The sequence below is a fragment of the Ranitomeya variabilis genome, chromosome 5 (assembly GCF_051348905.1).
Source record: "Ranitomeya variabilis isolate aRanVar5 chromosome 5, aRanVar5.hap1, whole genome shotgun sequence".
Classification (NCBI taxonomy): domain Eukaryota; kingdom Metazoa; phylum Chordata; class Amphibia; order Anura; family Dendrobatidae; genus Ranitomeya; species Ranitomeya variabilis.
This window is the reverse complement of record NC_135236.1, coordinates 256,860,628-256,884,404: the sequence shown is the minus strand read 5'-3', so window position 1 is coordinate 256,884,404 and position 23,777 is coordinate 256,860,628. Positions and strand designations below refer to the sequence as shown.

Below are 23,777 nucleotides of genomic sequence, written 5' to 3'. Positions count from 1 at the left end.
ATGAATTCTTCTGTCAAAGCATTACTGCCCCACAGCATACTACATACAATACTTTCGCCATGGTCTTACCACAATCTCCTGTGGCAGGATGCACAGTTTGCCTCAGATTATCACAATTACGTATTTTTTTAAGTATCCTTAATATTCTATTTGCGATACAAAATGTAATTGGCTGGAAAATTAGGAAAGATTTGTAATGAATGGTTATCATTTTAACTATGAAATTTCCGCTTGTCGATTTCCCACAAATAATATCTGTTTTCCCAGTACACAGTTCTTCTCCGATATATTGCAGCCCATGTTTTGAAGTGCTGAGTAAGCAGGTGCAGTGCAGATCCAGCGAGTTAAAGAAAACTGCCTAACTCACACAAAGAAAAAGATCCTGCATTCAGACATACATTTAAAGTGATTTATTCAATGTTTCCTTGATAAAAATGTGCACTAATGGTCTCACTTACAGCTGTCACTCCTTGTGCTGCCTTTCATTTGTATTACCCCTTATTATAGTGTTATTACTTACACAGCTCCATCACTCCCTGCTTTGAGATTAATATCACCTCTCACCCCGTTATGGAAAGTCATATATCTTATGGCAATAGCGAACAAAACCACTGCTTCATCCATAAAATAGGAAAGAAAAAACACATTTCAAAATTGTTACTGTCAAGAACCTGGAAATACTGAATATGAGAAAAGTCCCACATTTACAGCTTTTTATATCCAGATGACTAGTTCTTAACCAATATTGATATTTTTATTTTGTTAGTGCACGCATTTTGCCACCTATGGACTATGCCGCTCCAGAATATGAGCACATTACTGCAGACAGATGTTTTACAGCTGCATGCATGTCGTAGTCAATGTAAAAGCCAGGTGCTTGTCACACACAGATAAACCTAGGAAAACTGTAGGCATTGGGTGCCATGTACTTCATTACAAATTATATTATTTTGATGACACGGTCAAATGCGATATAACATATTTAGCAAGATTATGGCCAACAAAAAAAGAGTTCATGGCATATACCGAATGTTAGAATGTTGTCCGACATATGGTAAACTGGACACACTAATGCAAGTGGCATTAAGGGGAGTTCTATCAGTGTAAGGCCGGCGTCACACTAGGCGTAAGACAATACGGTCCGTTTTTTACGGCCGTAATACGTCCGTAATACGCAGAATTGTTCCCAAAATAGTGATCCGTATGTCATCCGTAGTCAGGGTGTGTCAGCGTATTTTGCGCATGGCATCCTCCGTATGTAATCCGTATGGCATCCGTACTGCGATATTTTCTCGCAGGCTTGCAAAACCGACATCTAATGGATTTATGGGCTCAAATGTTCGTTAAAACATATATACAGTATATATATATATATATATATGTCATTGAGACACACATATATATATATATACTGTATATATATATATATATATATATATATATACTGTATTTATATTTAATTCAGCGCGAGATATGTGAAAAGCCGGTAATTCAATTGCCGGCTTTTCATTTCTCCTTCACAAACCCGACATGATATGAGACATGGTAGTAGAGTAGTGTGGAATATGCAAAAAAAAAAAAAGGGATATGAGATGGTTTACTGTATGTAAACCATGTCTCATATCATGTCGGGTTTGTGAAGGAGAAAGAAAAAGCCGGCAATTGAATTACCGGCTTTTCTCTATAACACTGCGTATTTCTCGCAAGTCACACTGCTGGTCCGTGTGTAATCTGTATTTTTCTCGCCCCATAGACTTTCATTGGCGATTTTTTTGCGCAATACATTGACAAACGCAGCATGCTGCGATTTTCTACGGCCGTAGAGAATCATTGGGCCGTGTGTAATGCGTATTTTACGGATGTATTTTCTGCACTCATACGTCCGTAAAACTCGCTAGTGTGACGCCGGCCTAAGAGGTGTGGACTGGACTGTCGTGTTCCTACCTCTGAAGACATTGATTGAGTTAGGCTACGTTCACATTTGCGTTCGGCGCCGCAGCGTCGGGCGCCGCCGCATGCGTCATGCGCCCCTATATTTAACATGGGGGCGCATGGACATGCGTTGTGATGCGTTTTTTGACACATGCGTCTTTTTGGGCGCACGCGTCAGGGCGCACAGGACGCAGCAAGTTGCATTTTTTGTGCGTCCTTTTTCATACAAAAAAAGGACGCATGCGTCAAAAAACAATGCGTTTTGCATGCGTTTTGCATGCGTTGTGCGTTGCGTCGCCGATGCGTCGCCGACGCAACACACAACAACGCAAATGTGAACGTAGCCTTATTGGTATGTAATGTGAATTCTGTCCCGTGTCTTTTTGTATATAATGTATTTTGTAATGTATTGTGACATAGTGTGATAAGTATATTATAGCATAAGGTAAGACACAGGTTAGTACTTAGGACTAGTGTTGAGCATTCCGATACCGCAAGTATCGGGTATCGGCCGATACTTGCGGTATCGGAATTCCGATACCGGGATTCCGATACTTGCCGCGTATCGGATACCGGAATCGGAAGTTCCAAGATTCAAAATGCACAAATTCAGCCAATGAGAATGATTCCAAGTGTGGGCACATCCTGTTTAGCATGGAGGGCATGAAACTACTGGCAAGGCTGTGATTGGCTGCTGAAATGGTGTCATGATGCAGTTTAAAAGTCGCTGGCGCCATTTTGCGATCACTCTGCTGTGAATTCAGTTAGTGACAGGACGCTGTTTGCTGACTGAGGGCCAGTTTAGAGATAGCGATTTGCTTCTTTGTGCTTTCCAAAGGCTAATTTAGCAACCGCTGTGTTCACCTACTATTCACCTTGCTTTTGCCTTGTAGCGCTGTTTTCACAGCGATCTGCAAGGTCTGTGTGTGTGTGTGTGTGTGTGAGTGCAGCCCACTCTCTAGTCTGAGTGCAGCCACATAGGCCATCCATAGCTGGTTGTATTCAGTTCAGGGAGGGTGGTTCATTGCCTCATACTGTTCTTTTTTTTTTTTTTTTTTCAAGTAGTGTAGTCTGCTGCTAATTTATTCAAAAAAATCCTATTAGTGTCTTTCCACCCGTCTCCAGCTAATTTGTGGAAAAACACTACATAGGATAACGTAGAGGAGGGTTTTTGGGCCTTGCAGCGCCGTTTACGGCTGTCTGCACGGTCTCCGTGTGATTGCAGCTCGCCCTGTAGTCTGTGAGCAGCCATAGCCTGGTTGTCTCCAGCTCAGGGTTGTTCACTGCGTCATACCGCCAAATCAATTTTCAGTTTGTTTTAAGTAGTGCAGGCTGCTGCACATTTTTTCAAAAAATTCCTATTAGTGTCTTTCCACCCGTCTCCAGCTAATTTGTGGAAAAACACTACATAGGATAACGTAGAGGAGGGTTTTTGGGCCTTGCAGCGCCGTTTACAGCTGTCTGCATGGTCTCCGTGTGACTGCAGCTCGCCCTGTAGTCTGTGAGCAGCCATAGCCTGGTTGTCTCCAGCTCAGGGTTGTTCACTGCGTCATACCGCAAAATCAATTTTCATTTTGTTTTAAGTAGTGCAGGCTGCTGCACATTTTTTCAAAAAATTCCTATTAGTGTCTTTCCACCCGTCTCCAGCTAATTTGTGGAAAAACACTACATAGGATAACGTAGAGGAGGGTTTTTGGGCCTTGCAGCGCCGTTTACGGCTGTCTGCACGGTCTCCGTGTGACTGCAGCTCGCCCTGTAGTCTGTGAGCAGCCATAGCCTGGTTGTCTCCAGCTCAGGGTTCTTCACTGCGTCATACCGCCAAATCAATTTTCATTTTGTTTTAAGTAGTGCAGGCTGCTGCACATTTTTTCAAAAAATTCCTATTAGTGTCTTTCCACCCGTCTCAAGCTAACTTGTGGAAAAACACTACATAGGATAACGTAGAGGAGGGTTTTTGGGCCTTGCAGCGCCGTTTACGGCTGTCTGCACGGTCTCCGTGTGACTGCAGCTCTATCCGTTGTCAGTTCAGCCCCCAAAAAATAAATAAATAATAAAGTTCACCAAACACACCAGTTACACCACTTTACATTTGTGTAGGCCACATTAGCTCATATTAAAGTCTAGTCCACACTTTAGAAAATTAGTGTTTCTTATACCTGTTAGGAGGAGTTGCTCAGGAATAAGCACACAAAGCCGTTAGTACTTTTCTGCTTATCTTTATCAGTCAACCAAGATGAAGAAGGCAGTGAGTAAGGCACGTGGGTGTGGGCGCGGAGCAGGGAGGGGACGTGGGGATTCTGTGCCTGCTGCGGGCACCGGTGACTCATCAGCACCCACTTTCACCAGGCAACAGTCATTCATGCGCAGCTTTGTGTCAGAGCGCCGTACACCGCTGCTGCGTGAAGATCAAATTGAAGCCGTTGTCGGATGGATGGCAGCTAATGCATCAACTTCAATTAGTGCCACATCCTCTCAGACACAGAGCACTGGAGAGCAGCCATCTGTCTCTTCACCACCTGCCAAATTGCCCAGGCAGACAGAGAGCCCAGGACAGGAGCCGTCTCTACTTCTGTTCTCTGAATCTCTTGGCTTGGAAACAGGGGGCCAGCCAAGCAGCATTGGAGAAATGGAAGAAGAGGCAGGGTGCAGTGATGCCCAACAGCTTTTTCTCTCTTCCTCTGAAGAGGCGGGTGGGCCAGTGGCTCCGGTCACCACATCGCAGGCCGCATCAGCTGATGATGACACTCAGGTGCCACTTACTGGTGCGTGCTCTGCTGCTGAGACTACCCAGGAGGAGCAGTTGGGGGCAGAGGGTAGTGTAGATGATGAGGTCCTTGACCCATCTTGGCGTGAGGGACAGGAAGGTGGTGGGAGCAGCTCTGAGGAAGAGATTCCCCGTACGGCCCAAAGAGGGAGAGGGAGGGGGAAGACTGCAGATCCTGCAGCCTCCGCTTTGGCACCCGTTAGGAGCATGTCTCTTCCAAAAGCCAAAAAGGGCGCTCCCAAGACTTGCAGTGCCTGGGCCTTTTTTGACACAGTTGCAGATGACATTTGCTATGTCAGATGCAAGGTGTGTCATCAAAAAGTCAAAAGAGGTCGAAATGTCAGCAACCTCAATACCTCCAACATGTGGAAACATGTGCGCAACAGGCACCCGGCGGAGTTAGAAAAACACACTGAAGAGCTAGGCCAACCAACAGCGGCAGCTACCACCTCTTCAGCTCGTGTTGCCTCTTCCTCCAGCTCACACGCAGCTGGTTCGGCTTCCTCCCAGGATCGCCGTGGAAGAACCTCTGGCCCTGTTGTCCAGAGACCCGCTGTAATTCCACCCGCAGCACCACTTTCCCAGTCATCCACACACTCCCAGCCCAGTCTACAGCCATCGGTAGTACAGGCATGGGAGAAAAGGCGGCCTTTCTCGTCAAACCACCCACGAGCACAGGCTCTGACTGCAGGCATTGCCAAACTTCTGTCACTGGAAATGCTGTCATTCAGGCTGGTGGAGACTGACAGCTTCCGTGACTTGATGTCATTGGCAGTCCCACAGTACAATGTGCCCAGCCGCTTTTACTTCAGCAGGCAAGCCGTCCCTGCCCTGCACAAGCATGTGGAGGGACACATAAAACACGCACTACTGAACGCCGTCAGTAGCAAGGTCCACCTCACCACCGATGCGTGGACCAGTCAACATGGACAGGGGCGATACCTTTCCCTCACTGCCCATTGGGTTAATGTCGTTGAGCCGGGTACAGACCGTGCGAGTGGCGCAGGACGTGTCCTGCCCACTCCAAGGATTGCAGGAATCCATTCTGTAAGCATTGACTCCTCCTCTTACACCAGTTCCTCAGAATCATCGCTGCAGGAGCCGTCACAGTCCACCTCCACATGGACCCGTGATGAACGTGTACCTGTTACGACCGACATGAGCACAGCCGTGGCCAAACGTCAACAGGCCGTTTTGAAATTAATTTTTTTGGGGAATCGTAGCCACACAGCGCAGGAGCTCTGGAATGCCATCAAGCAGGAGAGCGATGTGTGGTTTGTGCCAGCGAATCTCCAGCCAGGCATGGTAGTGTGTGATAATGGCCGAAATCTGGTGGCAGCTCTGGGCCTCGGCAACCTCACTCACATCCCATGTCTGGCACATGTGCTCAATTTGGTCGTGCAGAGCTTTTTGAGGGACTATCCGGATCTTGATGCACTGCTGCACAAGGTCCGCCTAGAGTGTGCTCACTTGCGGCGTTCCAGCACGGCAAAAGCGCGCATTGCGGCTCTGCAGCGCCGACACCGCCTGCCGGAACATCGCATCATATGTGACCTACCTACAAGGTGGAATTCCACGTTACATATGTTGGAGCGGTTGTGTGAGCAGCAGCAAGCTGTAATGGAGTACCAGCTGCTTCAGGCGCAAAGAAGTCGCACTCAGCGCCGTACAGACTTCACAACCACAGAGTGGGCCACTATGAATGACGTCTGCCAGGTTTTGCGTCCCTTTGATTATTCCACGCGGATGGCGAGTGCAGATGATGCACTAGTCAGCATGACTGTCCCCCTTATCTGCCTGCTTGAAAAATCACTGCAAGCGCTAAGGGATGATGTTGTGGAAGAGGTGGAGGATGAGGATTCACCATTTCCATCATCTTCTGGACAGTCAGCGCCACGTGGTTCCTCACAAACGCGTAGGCAGGGGACAGTTTGTGAGGAGGATGAGGAGGAGTCAATGGAGGAGGAAGACATCCGTCCAGAGGAGGGAGTTACCGAATTGTCCAGTACTCAGTGTGTACAGCGAGGGTGGGGTGATGACGAGCGGGCAGATATCACGCCTCCAGCAGGGGACAGCATTTCTTGGGCAGTTGGCAGTCTGCAGCACATGGTGGATTACATGCTGCAGTGCCTGAGAAACGACCGCCGCATCGCCCACATTCTCAACATGTCTGATTATTGGGTGTTCACCCTCCTCGATCCTCGCTACCGGGACAACGTAGAAAGCCTCATCACACCGTTGAACCGGGAGCGAAAAATGCAGGAGTACCAAGACACACTGGTCAATTCCATCATCTTCTCCATTCCAACTGAGAGAAGTGCTGCTAGTGCATTCCAAAGCAGCTCAGTGCGTCCAGGCAGTGGTGGAGGCTCTGCACAAAGAGGGAGCAGAAGCAGTGCCTCTGCCCAAGGCAAGACCAGTATGGCCCAACTGTGGAACAGTTTTCTGTGCCCCCCACAAAAGTCTACACCATCACAGACGGCTCCAGTCAGCAGGAGGCAACGGTTCCGTCAGATGGTGACAGACTACATGTCTTGCCCTCTTGCTGTACTCCCAGACGGCTCTTCCCCTTTCAAGTTTTGGGTCTCAAAGCTGGATACATGGCCAGAGCTAAGCCAGTATGCATTGGAGGTGCTGTCTTGCCCTGCGGCCAGTGTATTATCGGAACGTGTCTTTAGTGCTGCAGGTGGTGTACTAACTGACCGTCGCATGCGACTATCCTCCGATAATGTTGACCGGCTTACTTTCCTGAAAATGAACAAGGCCTGGATCTCGCAGGAATTTGCCACTCCTCCTCCTGATTAAATAATTAGGTCACTGTATACGTTATCCAGGTCTCCTGTTGTGTTCATCTTTCTACCACCTGAACTTAAATTCCTGGGCTCCAACACCGCCAGTTGAGGCTCAGAAGTGCCGTCTGCACAGTCAAAACATACGACCCAGTGTTATTGGGTTTCAGTAACGTCAGCTGATCCCCAGCTGTGTAGCCGGCAATGTGTCATGCGACCGCCACGCTGACACAACAACTGAAATGTAAGGGAATCTGTCCCCCCCCCCAAGGCGTTTGTTACTGAAAGAGCCTCCTTGTGCAGCAGTAATGCTGCACAAGGAAAAGGTAGCTATTTTGGTTTAGCTCCTTGCACACGCAGAACTTAACACTTATAAAATGTGTCCACTGATACCGTAAAACCGTCCCGGAGGTGGGACTTTCCTTCGTAATATGACACAGCACAGCCGTCATTCCTCCCCCCCCGGCGCCGCGCCCCGGCTCCTCAGCGTTGTTTGATTCCGTCCCGGAGCCTGCGCTGTTATGTTATCCCGTGGCCAGGCACACTTAGCTCTGCCCGTCTTCTGGCATCATTTGGTGTCAGGATGGCTGCGCCTGTGCGGCCGCGCTGGCCTAGGGCCCGCCTCGCAGTGTCTTCTGATTTAATCCCACTGGGGGCCTGGGATCCATGGACATGCGCAGTGCATATCTGAACCTCCACCTCTCACTCATCTCCCTATGGCTTCTTCAGACTGTTCGGTGTCAGCTGGTCCCTAATAGCATGCCACGGCCGTGACACCGCACAGTCTTAAGAAGCCGTAGGGAGGGGAGTGAGAGGCGAGGATATGCACTGCGCATGGCCATGGATCCCAGGCCCCCAGTGGGATAAAATCAGAAGACACTGCGAGGCGGGCTCTCGGCCAGCGCGGCCGCACAGGCGCAGCCAGCCTGACACCAAATGATGTCAGAAGATGGGCAGCGCTAAGTGTGCCTGGCCAAGGGATAACATAACAGCGCAGGCTCTGGGACGGAATCAAACTACGCTGAGGAGCCGGGGCGCGGCGCCCGGGGGGGAGGAATGACGGCTGTGCTGCGTCATATTACGAAGGAAAGTCCCACCTCCGGGACGGTTTCACGGTTTCAGGGGACACATTTTATAAGTGTTTAGTTCTGTGTTTGCAAGGAGCATGATGAAAAGAGCCACCTTTTCCTTTTGCATCTTTTGTGCTGCACAAGCTGGCTCTTTCAGCTACAAACGCCTTGGGGGGGTTAAAGGTTCCCTTTCGACTTTCTCAGGCTTCGGCCTACATTGTGTTCCTCTGCTTTTCCACCTGTCCCTGGGCTCCAACACCGCTAGTTGTTGCCTGGTAGTGCTGTACGCACAGTCAACAGTCCCTCCTCTGTTATTGGGGTTCAGTAACGTCAGCTGTTCCCCTGCTGTGTGTGTGGCAATCCCTCCTACCTCCTCCTACCTCCTCCTCCTCCACCTGTCCCTGGGCTCCAACACCGCCAGTTGCCGTCCAGAAGTGCTGTACGCACAGTCAACAGTCCCTCCTCTGTTATTGGGGTTCAGTAACGTCAGCTGTTCCCCTGCTGTGTGTGTGGCAATCCCTCCTACCTCTTCCTACCTCCTCCTCCTCCACCTGTCCCTGGGCTCCAACACCGCCAGTTGCCGTCCAGAAGTGCTGTACGCACAGTCAACAGTCCCTCCTCTGTTATTGGGGTTCAGTAACGTCAGCTGTTCCCCTGCTGTGTGTGTGGCAATCCCTCCTATCTCCTCCACCTCCTCCTCCACCTGTCCCTGGGCTCCAACAACGCTAGTTGTTGCCTGGTAGTGCTGTACGCACAGTCCCAACAGTCGCTCCTCTCTTATTGGGGTTCAGTAACGTCAGCTGCTCCCCTGCTGTGTGTGTGGCAATCCCTCCTATCTCCTCCACCTCCTCCTCCCCCTGTCCCTGGGCTCCAACACCGCTAGTTGTTGCCTGGTAGTGCTGTACGCACAGTCCCAACAGTCGCTCCTCTCTTATTGGGGTTCAGTAACGTCAGCTGCTCCCCTGCTGTGTGTGTGGCAATCCCTCCTATCTCCTCCACCTCCTCCTCCACCTGTCCCTGGGCTCCAACACCGCCAGTTGCCGTCCAGAAGTGCTGTACGCACAGTCAACAGTCCCTCCTCTGTTATTGGGGTTCAGTAACGTCAGCTGTTCCCCTGCTGTGTGTGTGGCAATCCCTCCTATCTCCTCCACCTCCTCCTCCACCTGTCCCTGGGCTCCAACACCGCCAGTTGCCGTCCAGAAGTGCTGTACGCACAGTCAACAGTCCCTCTTCTGTTATTGGGGTTCAGTAACGTCAGCTGTTCCCCTGCTGTGTGTGTGGCAATCCCTCCTATCTCCTCCACCTCCTCCTCCACCTGTCCCTGGGCTCCAACACCGCCAGTTGCCGTCCAGAAGTGCTGTACGCACAGTCAACAGTCCCTCCTCTGTTATTGGGGTTCAGTAACGTCAGCTGTTCCCCTGCTGTGTGTGTGGCAATCCCTCCTATCTCCTCCACCTCCTCCTCCACCTGTCCCTGGGCTCCAACACCGCCAGTTGCCGTCCAGAAGTGCTGTACGCACAGTCAACAGTCCCTCCTCTGTTATTGGGGTTCAGTAACGTCAGCTGTTCCCCTGCTGTGTGTGTGGCAATCCCTCCTACCTCCTCCTACCTCCTCCTCCTCCACCTGTCCCTGGGCTCCAACACCGCCAGTTGCCGTCCAGAAGTGCTGTACGCACAGTCAACAGTCCCTCCTCTGTTATTGGGGTTCAGTAACGTCAGCTGTTCCCCTGCTGTGTGTGTGGCAATCCCTCCTACCTCCTCCTACCTCCTCCTCCTCCACCTGTCCCTGGGCTCCAACACCGCCAGTTGCCGTCCAGAAGTGCTGTACGCACAGTCAACAGTCCCTCCTCTGTTATTGGGGTTCAGTAACGTCAGCTGTTCCCCTGCTGTGTGTGTGGCAATCCCTCCTACCTCCTCCTACCTCCTCCTCCTCCACCTGTCCCTGGGCTCCAACACCGCCAGTTGCCGTCCAGAAGTGCTGTACGCACAGTCAACAGTCCCTCCTCTGTTATTGGGGTTCAGTAACGTCAGCTGTTCCCCTGCTGTGTGTGTGGCAATCCCTCCTATCTCCTCCACCTCCTCCTCCACCTGTCCCTGGGCTCCAACACCGCCAGTTGCCGTCCAGAAGTGCTGTACGCACAGTCAACAGTCCCTCCTCTGTTATTGGGGTTCAGTAACGTCAGCTGTTCCCCTGCTGTGTGTGTGGCAATCCCTCCTATCTCCTCCACCTCCTCCTCCACCTGTCCCTGGGCTCCAACACCGCCAGTTGCCGTCCAGAAGTGCTGTACGCACAGTCAACAGTCCCTCCTCTGTTATTGGGGTTCAGTAATGTCAGCTGTTCCCCTGCTGTGTGTGTGGCAATCCCTCCTATCTCCTCCACCTCCTCCTCCACCTGTCCCTGGGCTCCAACAACGCTAGTTGTTGCCTGGTAGTGCTGTACGCACAGTCCCAACAGTCGCTCCTCTCTTATTGGGGTTCAGTAACGTCAGCTGTTCCCCTGCTGTGTGTGTGGCAATCCCTCCTACCTCCTCCTACCTCCTCCTCCTCCACCTGTCCCTGGGCTCCAACACCGCCAGTTGCCGTCCAGAAGTGCTGTACGCACAGTCAACAGTCCCTCCTCTGTTATTGGGGTTCAGTAACGTCAGCTGTTCCCCTGCTGTGTGTGTGGCAATCCCTCCTACCTCCTCCTACCTCCTCCTCCTCCACCTGTCCCTGGGCTCCAACACCGCCAGTTGCCGTCCAGAAGTGCTGTACGCACAGTCAACAGTCCCTCCTCTGTTATTGGGGTTCAGTAACGTCAGCTGTTCCCCTGCTGTGTGTGTGGCAATCCCTCCTACCTCCTCCTACCTCCTCCTCCTCCACCTGTCCCTGGGCTCCAACACCGCCAGTTGCCGTCCAGAAGTGCTGTACGCACAGTCAACAGTCCCTCCTCTGTTATTGGGGTTCAGTAACGTCAGCTGTTCCCCTGCTGTGTGTGTGGCAATCCCTCCTATCTCCTCCACCTCCTCCACCTGTCCCTGGGCTCCAACACCGCCAGTTGCCGTCCAGAAGTGCTGTACGCACAGTCAACAGTCCCTCCTCTGTTATTGGGGTTCAGTAACGTCAGCTGTTCCCCTGCTGTGTGTGTGGCAATCCCTCCTACCTCCTCCTACCTCCTCCTCCTCCACCTGTCCCTGGGCTCCAACACCGCTAGTTGTTGCCTGGTAGTGCTGTACGCACAGTCCCGACAGTCCCTCCTCTGTTATTGGGGTACAGTAACGTCAGCTGTTCCCCTGCTGTGTGTGTGGCAATCCCTCCTATCTCCTCCACCTCCTCCTCCACCTGTCCCTGGGCTCCAACACCGCCAGTTGCCATCCAGAAGTGCTGTACGCACAGTCAACAGTCCCTCCTCTGTTATTGGGGTTCAGTAACGTCAGCTGTTCCCCTGCTGTGTGTGTGGCAATCCCTCCTACCTCCTCCTACCTCCTCCTCCTCCACCTGTCCCTGGGCTCCAACACCGCTAGTTGCCGTCCAGAAGTGCTGTCCGCACAGAGCCAAACACCTCGCCAATGTGTTAGTGGGGTTCAGCACCGCCAGCTGTTCCCCTGCTGTGCAGCCGGCAACGTGTACTGCGACCGCCACGCAGGCACAACAAGTTAAATTTAAGGGAACCTGCCCCCCCCCTCAGGCGTTTGTTACTGAAGGAGCCACCTTGTGCAGCTGTAATGATGCAAAGGGAAAAAGTGCCTCTTTTCGTGGTGCTCCTTGCACATGCTGATCCTAACACTTATGAAAAGTGCCCCCTCCTACCGTGATACCGTACGGTTGGTGGAACTTTCCTTTGTGATGTGACGCAGCACAGCCTTCATTCTTACCCCCTTGGAGCCGTGCGCCGCCTCCTCAGCGTTGTTTGAATCAGTCCCGGAGCCTGCGCTGTTAGGTTAGCCCTTGGCCATGCACACATTTTGCGCTGCCCGTCTTCTGACATCATTTGGTGTCAGGCTGGCTGCGCCTGTGCGGCCGCGCTGGCCGAGAGCCCGCCTCGTACTGTCTTCTGATTTAATCCCACTGTGGGCCTGAGATCCATGGACATGCGCAGTGCATATCTGAACCTCCACCTCTCACTCATCTCCCTATGGCTTCTTCAGACTGTTCGGTGTCAGCTGGTCCCTAATAGCATGCCACGGCCGTGACACCGCACAGTCAGAAGAAGCCGTAGGGAGATGAGTGAGAGGTGGAGGTTCAGATATGCACTGCGCATGTCCATGGATCTCAGGCCCCCAGTGGGATTAAATCAGAAGACAGTACGAGGCGGGCTCTCGGCCAGCGCGGCCGCACAGGCGCAGCCAGCCTGACACCAAATGATGTCAGAAGACGGGCAGCGCAAAATGTGTGCATGGCCAAGGGCTAACCTAACAGCGCAGGCTCCGGGACTGATTCAAACAACGCTGAGGAGGCGGCGCACGGCGCCAAGGGGGTAAGAATGACGGCTGTGCTGCATCACATCACAAAGGAAAGTTCCACCTACCGGACGGTATCACGGTAGGAGGGGACACTTTTTATAAGTGTTAGGTTCAGCATGTGCAAGGACCATAATTAAAAGAGCTAAGTTTACCTTTTCCAGCATTAGTGCTGTACACGATGGCTCTTTCAGCTACAAACGCCTGGGGGGGGGGGGGTTAAAGTTTCCCTTTCAACTTGCTCCAGTGCAGGCTTCGGCCTACACTCTGCTCCCTCTCCTCCTCCTGCTGACCCTGGGCTCTAACACCGCCAGTTGGGGCCCAGATGTGCTAGCTGCACAGAGCCAAACACCAGCCAATGTGTCAGTGGGGTTCAGCACCGCCAGCTGTTCCCCTGCTGTGTAGCCGGCAACGTGTCCTGCAACAGCCACGCAGACACAAGAACTGAAATTGAAGGAAACCTGTCCCCCCTCCCCCAGGCGTTTTTACGTTTTACAGCCACCTTGTACGACAGTAATGCTGCATGTGTGCAAGGTGGCTCAGAAACTTAATCTCCTTGCCCATGTTGAAGTGAACACGTCTAAAAATGAGTCCTCTGCGACCATTAAAACGTCCCTCAGGTGTGATTTTCCTTAGTATTGACACGCAACAAGCTCCTTGGTAGCGCTGCCCGTCTTCTGGCATCATTCTTTGGCTGCCTGCGCCTCTGCGGCCGCCCTGACCCACACAACGCCCCTCGGTGTCTTATTTATTGGGACTGTGAGGGTGTGATTGATGGGCATGAGCGGTGCATATCTTCGCCTGTTGTCACTCATCTCCTTCCGCCTTCTTCAGACTGTGCGGCTTCATGGCCGTGGCATGCGATAAGGGATCAGCTGACGCCGCACAGTCTGAAGCGGGTGTAAGGACCCGAGTGCGAGAGGCGAACATATGTGCTGCGCCAGGCCATGAATCCCAGCCCCGCAGTGTTTTAACAATGTTAAGACACTGCGGGGCTGGGATTCATGGTCATCGCGAACCGCACCGGCCGACATTAAATGAGGTCAGAAGATGGGCAGCGCTAACAGCGCTGGGCCGGGGGATAACACGACAGCGCAGACTCCTGTACAGCAAATAACAACGCTCAGGAGGCTGCACCCAGCACCAAGGTGGGATTCTTGACATCTGTGCTGCGTCTCATTACAAAGGGAACTCGCGCCTCCAACACAGTTTGACTGTATAAAGGGCTAAATGTTATACGTGTTTCATTCAGCGTGTGCAAGGAGCCAAATTAAAAGAGCAACCTTTGACTTGTGCACCACTACTGCTGCATAAGCTGTGGCTCTTCTACTTTGTAACCCCTGAGGGGGGGTTAAAGGTTACCTTTGAAATTGGTTCAAGTAGGCTTCGGCCTACACTCTGCTCCCCCTGCAGAGCCCGGGCTCCAACACCGCCAGTTGGGGCCCGGTACTGCTAGCTGCACAGAGCCAAACACCAGCCAATGTGTCAGTGGGGTTCAGCACCGCCAGCTGTTCCCCTGCTGTGCAGCCGGCAACGTGTCCTGCAACTGCCACGCAGGCACAACAGACCCAAAGCTGCCGCCAGTGCAGGCTTCGGCCTACACTCTGCTCCATCTCCTCCTCCTGCTGACCCCGGGCTCTAACACCGCCAGTTGGGGCCCGGTACTGCTAGCTGCACAGAGACAAACACCAGCCAATGTGTCAGTGGGGTCCAGCACCGCCAGCTGTTCCCCTGCTGTGTAGCCGGCAACGTGTCCTGCGACCGCCACGCAGGCACAACAGACCCAAAGCTGCCGCCACTGCAGGCTTCGGCCTACACTCCCCTCCCCCTTGCTCCTCCTCCTGCTCCTCCTCCTGCTGACCCCGGGCTCTAACACCGCCAGTTGGGGCCCGGTACTGCTAGCTGCACAGAGACAAACACCAGCCAATGTGTCAGTGGGATCCAGCACCGCCAGCTGTTCCCCTGCTGTGTAGCCGGCAACGTGTCCTGCAAAAGCCACGCAGACACAAGAACTGAAATTGAAGGGAACCTGTCCCCCCTCCCCCAGGCGTTTGTACGTTTTACAGCCACCTCGTACAGCGGTAATGCTGCATGTGTGCAAGGTGGCTCATAAACGTATTCTCCTCGCACATGTGGAACTGAAAACACGTCTAAAATGTGTCCTCTGTGTGACCATTTAACCGTCCCGGTGGTGTGTCTTTCCTTTGTAATGACACGCTGCAACCCCCTTGGTAGCGCTGCCCGTCTTCTGGCATCATTCTTTGGCTGCCTGCGCCTCTGCGGCCGCCCTGACCCACACAACGCCCCTCGGTGTCTTATTTATTGGGACTGCGAGGGTGTGATTGATGGGCATGAGCAGTGCATATCTTCGCCTGTTGTCACTCATCTCCTTCCGCCTTCTTCAGACTGTGCGGCTTCATGGCCGTGGCATGCGATAAGGGATCAGCTGACGCCGCACAGTCTGAAGCGGGTGTAAGGACCCGAGTGCGAGAGGCGAACATATGTGCTGCGCCAGGCCATGAATCCCAGCCCCGCAGTGTTTTAACAATGTTAAGACACTGCGGGGATGGGATTCATGGTCATCGCGAACCGCACCGGCCGACATTAAATGAGGTCAGAAGATGGGCAGCGCTAACAGCGCTAGGCCGGGGGATAACACGACAGCGCAGACTCCTGTACAGCAAATAACAACGCTCAGGAGGCTGCACCCAGCACCAAGGTGGGATTCTTGACATCTGTGCTGCGTCTCATTACAAAGGGAACTCGCGCCTCCAACACAGTTTGACTGTATAAAGGGCTAAATGTTATACGTGTTTCATTCGGCGTGTGCAAGGAGCAAAATTAAAAGAGCAACCTTTGACTTGTGCGGCACTACTGCTGCATAAGCTGTGGCTCTTCTAGTTTGTAACCCCTGAGGGGGGGTTAAAGGTTACCTTTGAAATCGGTTCAATTAGGCTTCGGCCTACACTCTGCTCCACCGGCAGAGCCCGGGCTCCAACAACGCTAGTTGCTGTCCGGAAGTGCTGGCTGCCAGAGCCAAACACCTCGCCAATGTGTCAGTGGGGTTCAGCACCGCCAGCTGTTCCCCTGCTGTGTAGCCGGCAACGTGTCCTGCGACCGCCACGCAGGCACAACAGACCCAAAGCTGCCGCCACTGCAGGCTTCGGCCTACACTCCCCTCCCCCTTGCTCCTCCTCCTGCTCCTCCTCCTGCTGACCCCGGGCTCTAACACCGCCAGTTGGGGCCCGGTACTGCTAGCTGCACAGAGACAAACACCAGCCAATGTGTCAGTGGGGTCCAGCACCGCCAGCTGTTCCCCTGCTGTGTAGCCGGCAACGTGTCCTGCAAAAGCCACGCAGACACAAGAACTGAAATTGAAGGGAACCTGTCCCCCCTCCCCCAGGCGTTTGTACGTTTTACAGCCACCTCGTACAGCGGTAATGCTGCATGTGTGCAAGGTGGCTCATAAACGTATTCTCCTCGCACATGTGGAACTGAAAACACGTCTAAAATGTGTCCTCTGTGTGACCATTTAACCGTCCCGGTGGTGTGACTTTCCTTTGTAATGACACGCTGCAACCCCCTTGGTAGCGCTGCCCGTCTTCTGGCATCATTCTTTGGCTGCCTGCGCCTCTGCGGCCGCCCTGACCCACACAACGCCCCTCGGTGTCTTATTTATTGGGACTGCGAGGGTGTGATTGATGGGCATGAGCAGTGCATATCTTCGCCTGTTGTCACTCATCTCCTTCCGCCTTCTTCAGACTGTGCGGCTTCATGGCCGTGGCATGCGATAAGGGATCAGCTGACGCCGCACAGTCTGAAGCGGGTGTAAGGACCCGAGTGCGAGAGGCGAACATATGTGCTGCGCCAGGCCATGAATCCCAGCCCCGCAGTGTTTTAACAATGTTAAGACACTGCGGGGCTGGGATTCATGGTCATCGCGAACCGCACCGGCCGACATTAAATGAGGTCAGAAGATGGGCAGCGCTAACAGCGCTAGGCCAGGGGATAACACGACAGCGCAGACTCCTGTACAGCAAATAACAAAGCTCAGGAGGCTGCACCCAGCACCAAGGTGGGATTCTTGACATCTGTGCTGCGTCTCATTACGAAGGGAACTCGCGCCTCCAACACAGTTTGACTGTATAAAGGGCTAAATGTTATACGTGTTTCATTCGGCGTGTGCAAGGAGAAAAATTAAAAGAGCAACCTTTGACTTGTGCGGCACAACTGCTGCATAAGCTGTGGCTCTTCTAGTTTGTAACCCCTGAGGGGGGGTTAAAGGTTACCTTTGAAATCGGTTCAATTAGGCTTCGGCCTACACTCTGCTCCACCGGCAGAGCCCGGGCTCCAACAACGCTAGTTGCTGTCCGGAAGTGCTGGCTGCACAGAGCCAAACACCTCGCCAATGTGTCAGTGGGGTTCAGCACCGCCAGCTGTTCCTCTGCTGTGTAGCCGGCAACGTGTCCTGCGACCGCCACGCAGGCACAACAGACCCAAAGCTGCCGCCAGTGCAGGCTTCGGCCTACACTCCCCTCCCCCTTGCTCCTCCTCCTGCTCCTCCTCCTGCTGACCCTGGGCTCTAACACCGCCAGTTGGGGCCCGGTACTGCTAGCTGCACAGAGAAAAACACCAGCCAATGTGTCAGTGGGGTCCAGCACCGCCAGCTGTTCCCCTGCTGTGTAGCCGGCAACGTGTCCTGCGACCGCCACGCAGGCACAACTGACCCAAAGCTGCCGCCAGTGCAGGCTTCGGCCTACACTCCCCTCCTCCTTGCTCCTCCTCCTGCTCCTCCTCCTGCTGACCCTGGGCTCTAACACCGCCAGTTGGGGCCCGGTACTGCTAGCTGCACAGAGAAAAACACCAGCCAATGTGTCAGTGGGGTCCAGCACCGCCAGCTGTTCCCCTGCTGTGTAGCCGGCAACGTGTCCTGCGACAGCCACACAGACACAAGACCTGAAATTGAAGGGAACCTGTCCCCCCTCCCCCAGGTGTTTCTATGTTTTACAGCCACCTCGTACAGCGGTAATGCTGCATGTGTGCAAGGTGGCTCATAAACGTATTCTCCTCGCACATGTGGAACTGAAAACACGTCTAAAATGTGTCCTCTGTGTGACCATTTAACCGTCCCGGTGGTGTGACTTTCCTTTGTAATGACACGCTGCAACCCCCTTGGTAGCGCTGCCCGTCTTCTGGCATCATTGTTTGGCTGCCTGCGCCTCTGCGGCCGCCCTGACCCACACAACGCCCCTCGGTGTCTTATTTATTGGGACTGTGAGGGTGTGATTGATGGGCATGAGCAGTGCATATCTTCGCCTGTTGTCACTCATCTCCTTCCGCCTTCTTCAGACTGTGCGGCTTCATGGCCGTGGCATGCGATAAGGGATCAGCTGACGCCGCACAGTCTGAAGCGGGTGTAAGGACCCGAGTGCGAGTTGCGAACATATGTGCTGCGCCAGGCCATGAATCCCAGCCCCGCAGTGTTTTAACAATGTTAAGACACTGCGGGGCTGGGATTCATGGTCATCGCGAACCGCACCGGCCGACATTAAATGAGGTCAGAAGATGGGCAGCGCTAACAGCGCTAGGCCAGGGGATAACACGACAGCGCAGACTCCTGTACAGCAAATAACAACGCTCAGGAGGCTGCACCCAGCACCAAGGTGGGATTCTTGACATCTGTGCTGCGTCTCATTACGAAGGGAACTCGCGCCTCCAACACAGTTTGACTGTATAAAGGGCTAAATGTTATACGTGTTTCATTCGGCGTGTGCAAGGAGAAAAATTAAAAGAGCAACCTTTGACTTGTGCGGCACAACTGCTGCATAAGCTGTGGCTCTTCTAGTTTGTAACCCCTGAGGGGGGGTTAAAGGTTACCTTTGAAATCGGTTCAATTAGGCTTCGGCCTACACTCTGCTCCACCGGCAGAGCCCGGGCTCCAACAACGCTAGTTGCTGTCCGGAAGTGCTGGCTGCACAGAGCCAAACACCTCGCCAATGTGTCAGTGGGGTTCAGCACCGCCAGCTGTTCCCCTGCTGTGTAGCCGGCAACGTGTCCTGCGACCGCCACGCAGGCACAACAGACCCAAAGCTGCCGCCAGTGCAGGCTTCGGCCTACACTCCCCTTCCCCTTGCTCCTCCTCCTGCTCCTCCTCCTGCTGACCCTGGGCTCTAACACCGCCAGTTGGGGCCCGGTACTGCTAGCTGCACAGAGAAAAACACCAGCCAATGTGTCAGTGGGGTCCAGCACCGCCAGCTGTTCCCCTGCTGTGTAGCCGGCAACGTGTCCTGCGACCGCCACGCAGGCACAACTGACCCAAAGCTGACGCCAGTGCAGGCTTCGGCCTACACTCCCCTCCCCCTTGCTCCTCCTCCTGCTCCTCCTCCTGCTGACCCTGGGCTCTAACACCGCCAGTTGGGGCCCGGTACTGCTAGCTGCACAGAGAAAAACACCAGCCAATGTGTCAGTGGGGTTCAGCACCGCCAGCTGTTCCCCTGCTGTGCAGCCGGCATCGTGTCCTGCAAAAGCCATGCAGACACTTGCTCTTGTACCTTCTGCTCCCCATCCTGGTTCCAGTACCGTCAGCTGGTTCTGGGCAGAGCCTTTGGCTTAGGTGCCTCCCTCTGGGTATCCGAGTTCCACCAACGTCAGGTGGTCCTTGGTAGTGCTTTCAGGCACGGGTACCTCCTGCTTAGTAACCGGGTTCCAGTAACGTCAGCTGGTCCTCGGTAGTTCCATTGGCTCTTGGACCTTCGGCTACCCATCCGGGTTCCAGCACCGTCAGCTGGTTCTCGGCAGTGTCTTTTGCTCTTGTACCTTCTGCTCCCCATCCTGGTTCCAGTACCGTCAGCTGGTTCCGGGCAGAGCCTTTGGCTTAGGTGCCTCCCTCTGGGTATCCGAGTTCCACCAACGTCAGGTGGTCCTTGGTAGTGCTTTCAGGCACGGGTACCTCCTGCTTAGTAACCGGGTTCCAGTAACGTCAGCTGGTCCTCGGTAGTTCCATTGGCTCTTGGACCTTCGGGTAGCCATCCGAGTTCCAGTTCCATCAGCTGGTTCTCGGCATTTTCTCAGCCTTCTTGTACCTTCTGCTACATTTCCAAGTTCAAGAGACTAAACACGATGACCCGGAAGACCACCCCTAAGATGACGACGACACCAGAGACGACAACCACCGTGATGACGACGACCCTGGAGACGATGACCCTGAAGACCACCCCGATGACGACGACCCCGGAGACGACGACCCTGGAGACGACGACCACCTGGAAGACCGAGAAGCAGAAGAACAAGAGGCTGCAGAACAAAGAGTAGAAGAACATTAAGCATAACACTAAATATCAGAGCAAAAAATATTATCTAAATTATAAGCAGAAGAAGACTAAGCAGTGTATGGGGGTGAGTCCGTTCCTCCTCGTGGTGCCCCTGGATAAAGCCTGATGCTGCAGGCCAAACTGAACGCGGACAAATGTAACTCTTTTGTGACAGGCAGAACGGAAGGTGTAATCTTCAAACTTTTATAGATAACAACTACGGGAATGCCTGTCACAAATAAGAATATGATGAAGAAGTAGAATATGATGAAGATAATAGTAAAATAAAAAGAATATGAACAATGTAACCCAAAAAATAATAGGTAGAAGATGAAGAAGAAGATGAATAAGGTGAAGAAGTTGATGTCAAAGAAGCTGATGATGAGGATAATGAAGAAGAAAGTGTGGGAGAAGTAAAAAAGAAGGTGAAGGGCGTGGAAGTAGTCAAACATCAATATCTGACAAAATAAAAAAAAAATTAACATAGTCAAAATCTTTCTACCGCCGAACGTCATAAAAAAAAACAAAATCCTGCTATTCTATTACATTGGGCTAAACCTCTGTGCCTTTAATGTCTCCGCCACGTCCCCCAATACATCCTACATTATTCTTAGTTGTTTTCCTTCATGTAGAATTAACCTACAAGGAAAGAAAGGGTTTATTTTAATTCCGATATTTTCGTCCCATTGACTTGCATTGGGATCGGGTATCGGTATCGGATTAGATCCGATATTTTGACGGTATCGGCCGATACTTTCCGATACCGATACTTTCCGATATTGGAAAGTATCGCTCAACACTACTTAGGACACAAGATAGCGAGGATAAAGGAGTGACTATAAATAGATAATAACATTAGGGTAAAGTAAGTGTTAATGTTTTGGACTAGCCCATGGTGGGAATCGCTTAGTGTTAGGGAAAGAGACCAATTCCTGTAGGAAGTGTCTGTGAGCAATGCTGACGTTGGGTGACCTATTAAGGAGGAGACTAAGGGGATGAGGGAGTAGCATGACCTGCAACTGACTGAAGAGCAAGAGAGTGGCCTTCCACCTTAAAGGGGACCTTGTATAGGATGACATTTTACGAGAAACCCTGAGCTTGCTCATCGTGAAAAGTAGCGGACCTAAACAAGACTGTGTTTGAGGGAACTAGTAGGTGGTCCCGAGCAGTAGATCTAGGGCGCCAGTAGTGGAAGAAATAGGATGTTGGACTGTTGAGCAGGTAGAGAGACCTTCAAATCAGGACTGTGCTGACAAGCTAGGCTGTTACGGAGTAGGGTGAAACAATGTGCTTCATCATCCCTGGAGTAGACTACTGTGGAAGTAAATGATGTGAGTGAACATGCTTTCACTGCAAAAGAATCGTTCATACGGCTATGTACTTGCAACCCCTTATACGTACCTTACCAAGTTACCGTTCATTAAAGATCGGTACAACAGGAGTCTCCTTTATTGAACTTTAAATCCTATGGTCCTGGCCGGCCAACAGCATCAGCCACAGGCAGCCTGTACGGGCACAAGGCCCTCACAGCATCAACACCAACACCCAGCCAGGATCCACTCTTTCATGTAGCATGCCAGGGCATCACAGGAGAAGACCAGTACCTTGCCTGTGGCTACCGCCCCGCACAGAGCTACATCAGCATCACACATGCCACAAGTTTTGTGTGTAACCGTAAGTTCAGGGGCTTTTGTTTGTAACTTTAATGGAGTTAGTTATATGCACTTCCAGTCATACACATGCAGAACTTAAAAACACAAATTTTTTTTCCTGTAGGATCGTTTTGAGGTCATGCAAAGATCAACTTGCTTATCTTTCAAAGGGCTGCACAGCCATAAATTGTTTAAGGATGTAAAATTTCTGGTAGGTTCCTTTTAAGCGGGCATGTTATTTGACACTGTTGAGGGAGCACTGATATTTGGCTTGTAGTAATACTAGGATATTTGGCTGACATGGAATGGTGATTGGTGAATTTATGTTTTTACCTTCTTTTCATTCTAAAACCATCTCTTCTACTGAATCCCCACCCACCTCCCCTGTGATGTTTCGTTGTAACGTAGCAGTCCAGCAAAATTAGTTTTGCTTCTATGGTCCAGCATAGACTTTTGTTAAAGAATAATGTGGAGGGTTTTTTTGTGTAAGCCTTGTGCATACTTTATAGGATGTGCCACGTCTGAGATATCTGCCATCTTGATTCTTTTTTCCCCTCTAATATCATTACCCTAATGCACACTACATTTCCCACTGTGCTTGTGGATTAACAGACAAACCAGAGTATCATCACATCTTTTGGCCCCATCTAATGACAGATTTATGAAACTGTGTAAAAGAAAAAAAACTGTTGCCCATGGGGACCAATCATAGCATGGCACTTATTTTTTAAGAGACGGATAGAAAATGAAATCTGTACTGTAATTATTTGCTTTAGGCAACATAGATAGTTCTTATAGGCAGTTTCATAAATCTTTCCCTGATATCTGTAGTTGCATCAGAGGACACACAGACGTGCTGGGTGTATTACTGTAGAGTTAGAGGGGTTTTCTGGGACTTTTAGAGTAATGTCTTATTCATCATATGTCAATATCTAATCAGTGGGGTTGCGACACCGGGCACTCCCGCCAATCAGCTGTTCTCTATGTCGGCTGGATGTGCTCAGCTGCAGAGCAGAATTACACAACTACATCAGCTGCACTGTGGCCATAGCTGGTACTACACATCTGCCCCCTATTGATTCGCGTAAGAGGCGGATGTGCAGCACCCCGACCATGGCTGCTATTCAGTTGACACATCGACTGAGCACATCCAGCCAGCCACTGGGAATTGCTAATTGGCAGAGTGCACCCCCATCAATCAGATATTGATTATTTATTATTATTATTTATTGTTATAGCGCCATTTATTCCATGGCGCTTTACAAGTGAGGAGGGGTATACATAATAAAAACAAGTACAATAATCTTGAACAATACAAGTCATAACTGGTACAGGAGGAGAGAGGACCCTGCCCGTGAAGGCTCACAATCTACAAGGGATGGGTGAGAATACAGTAGGTCAGGATAGAGCTGGACATGCAGCGGTTTGGTCAATCGGTGGTTACTGCGGGTTGTAGGCTTGTCGGAAGAGGTGGGTCTTCAGGCTCTTTTTGAAGGTTTCGATGGTAGGCGAGAGTCTGATGTGTTGTGGTAGAGGGTTCCAGAGTAGGGGTGATACGCGAGAGAAATCTTGTATACGATTGTGGGAAGAGGAGATAAGAGGGGAGTAGAGAAGGAGATCTTGTGAGGATCGGAGGTTGCGTGTAAGTAAGTACCGGGAGACGAGGTCACAGATGTATGGAGGAGACAGGTTGTGGATGGCTTTGTACGTCATGGTTAGGGTTTTGTACTGGAGTCTCTGGGCAATGGGGAGCCAGTGAAGGGATTGACAGAGGGGAGAGGTCGGGAATAGCGGGGGGACAGGTGGATTAGTCGGGCAGCAG

At 51.9% G+C, this 23,777-nt stretch overlaps 1 protein-coding gene across 1 annotated transcript in view; it reads right to left on the bottom strand.

Moving 5' to 3' along the window:
* CCDC33 (coiled-coil domain containing 33) overlaps window positions 1-23,777 on the bottom strand; it is a 154,931-nt gene that overhangs the window by 11,937 nt on the left and 119,217 nt on the right. The window lies entirely within an intron of this gene.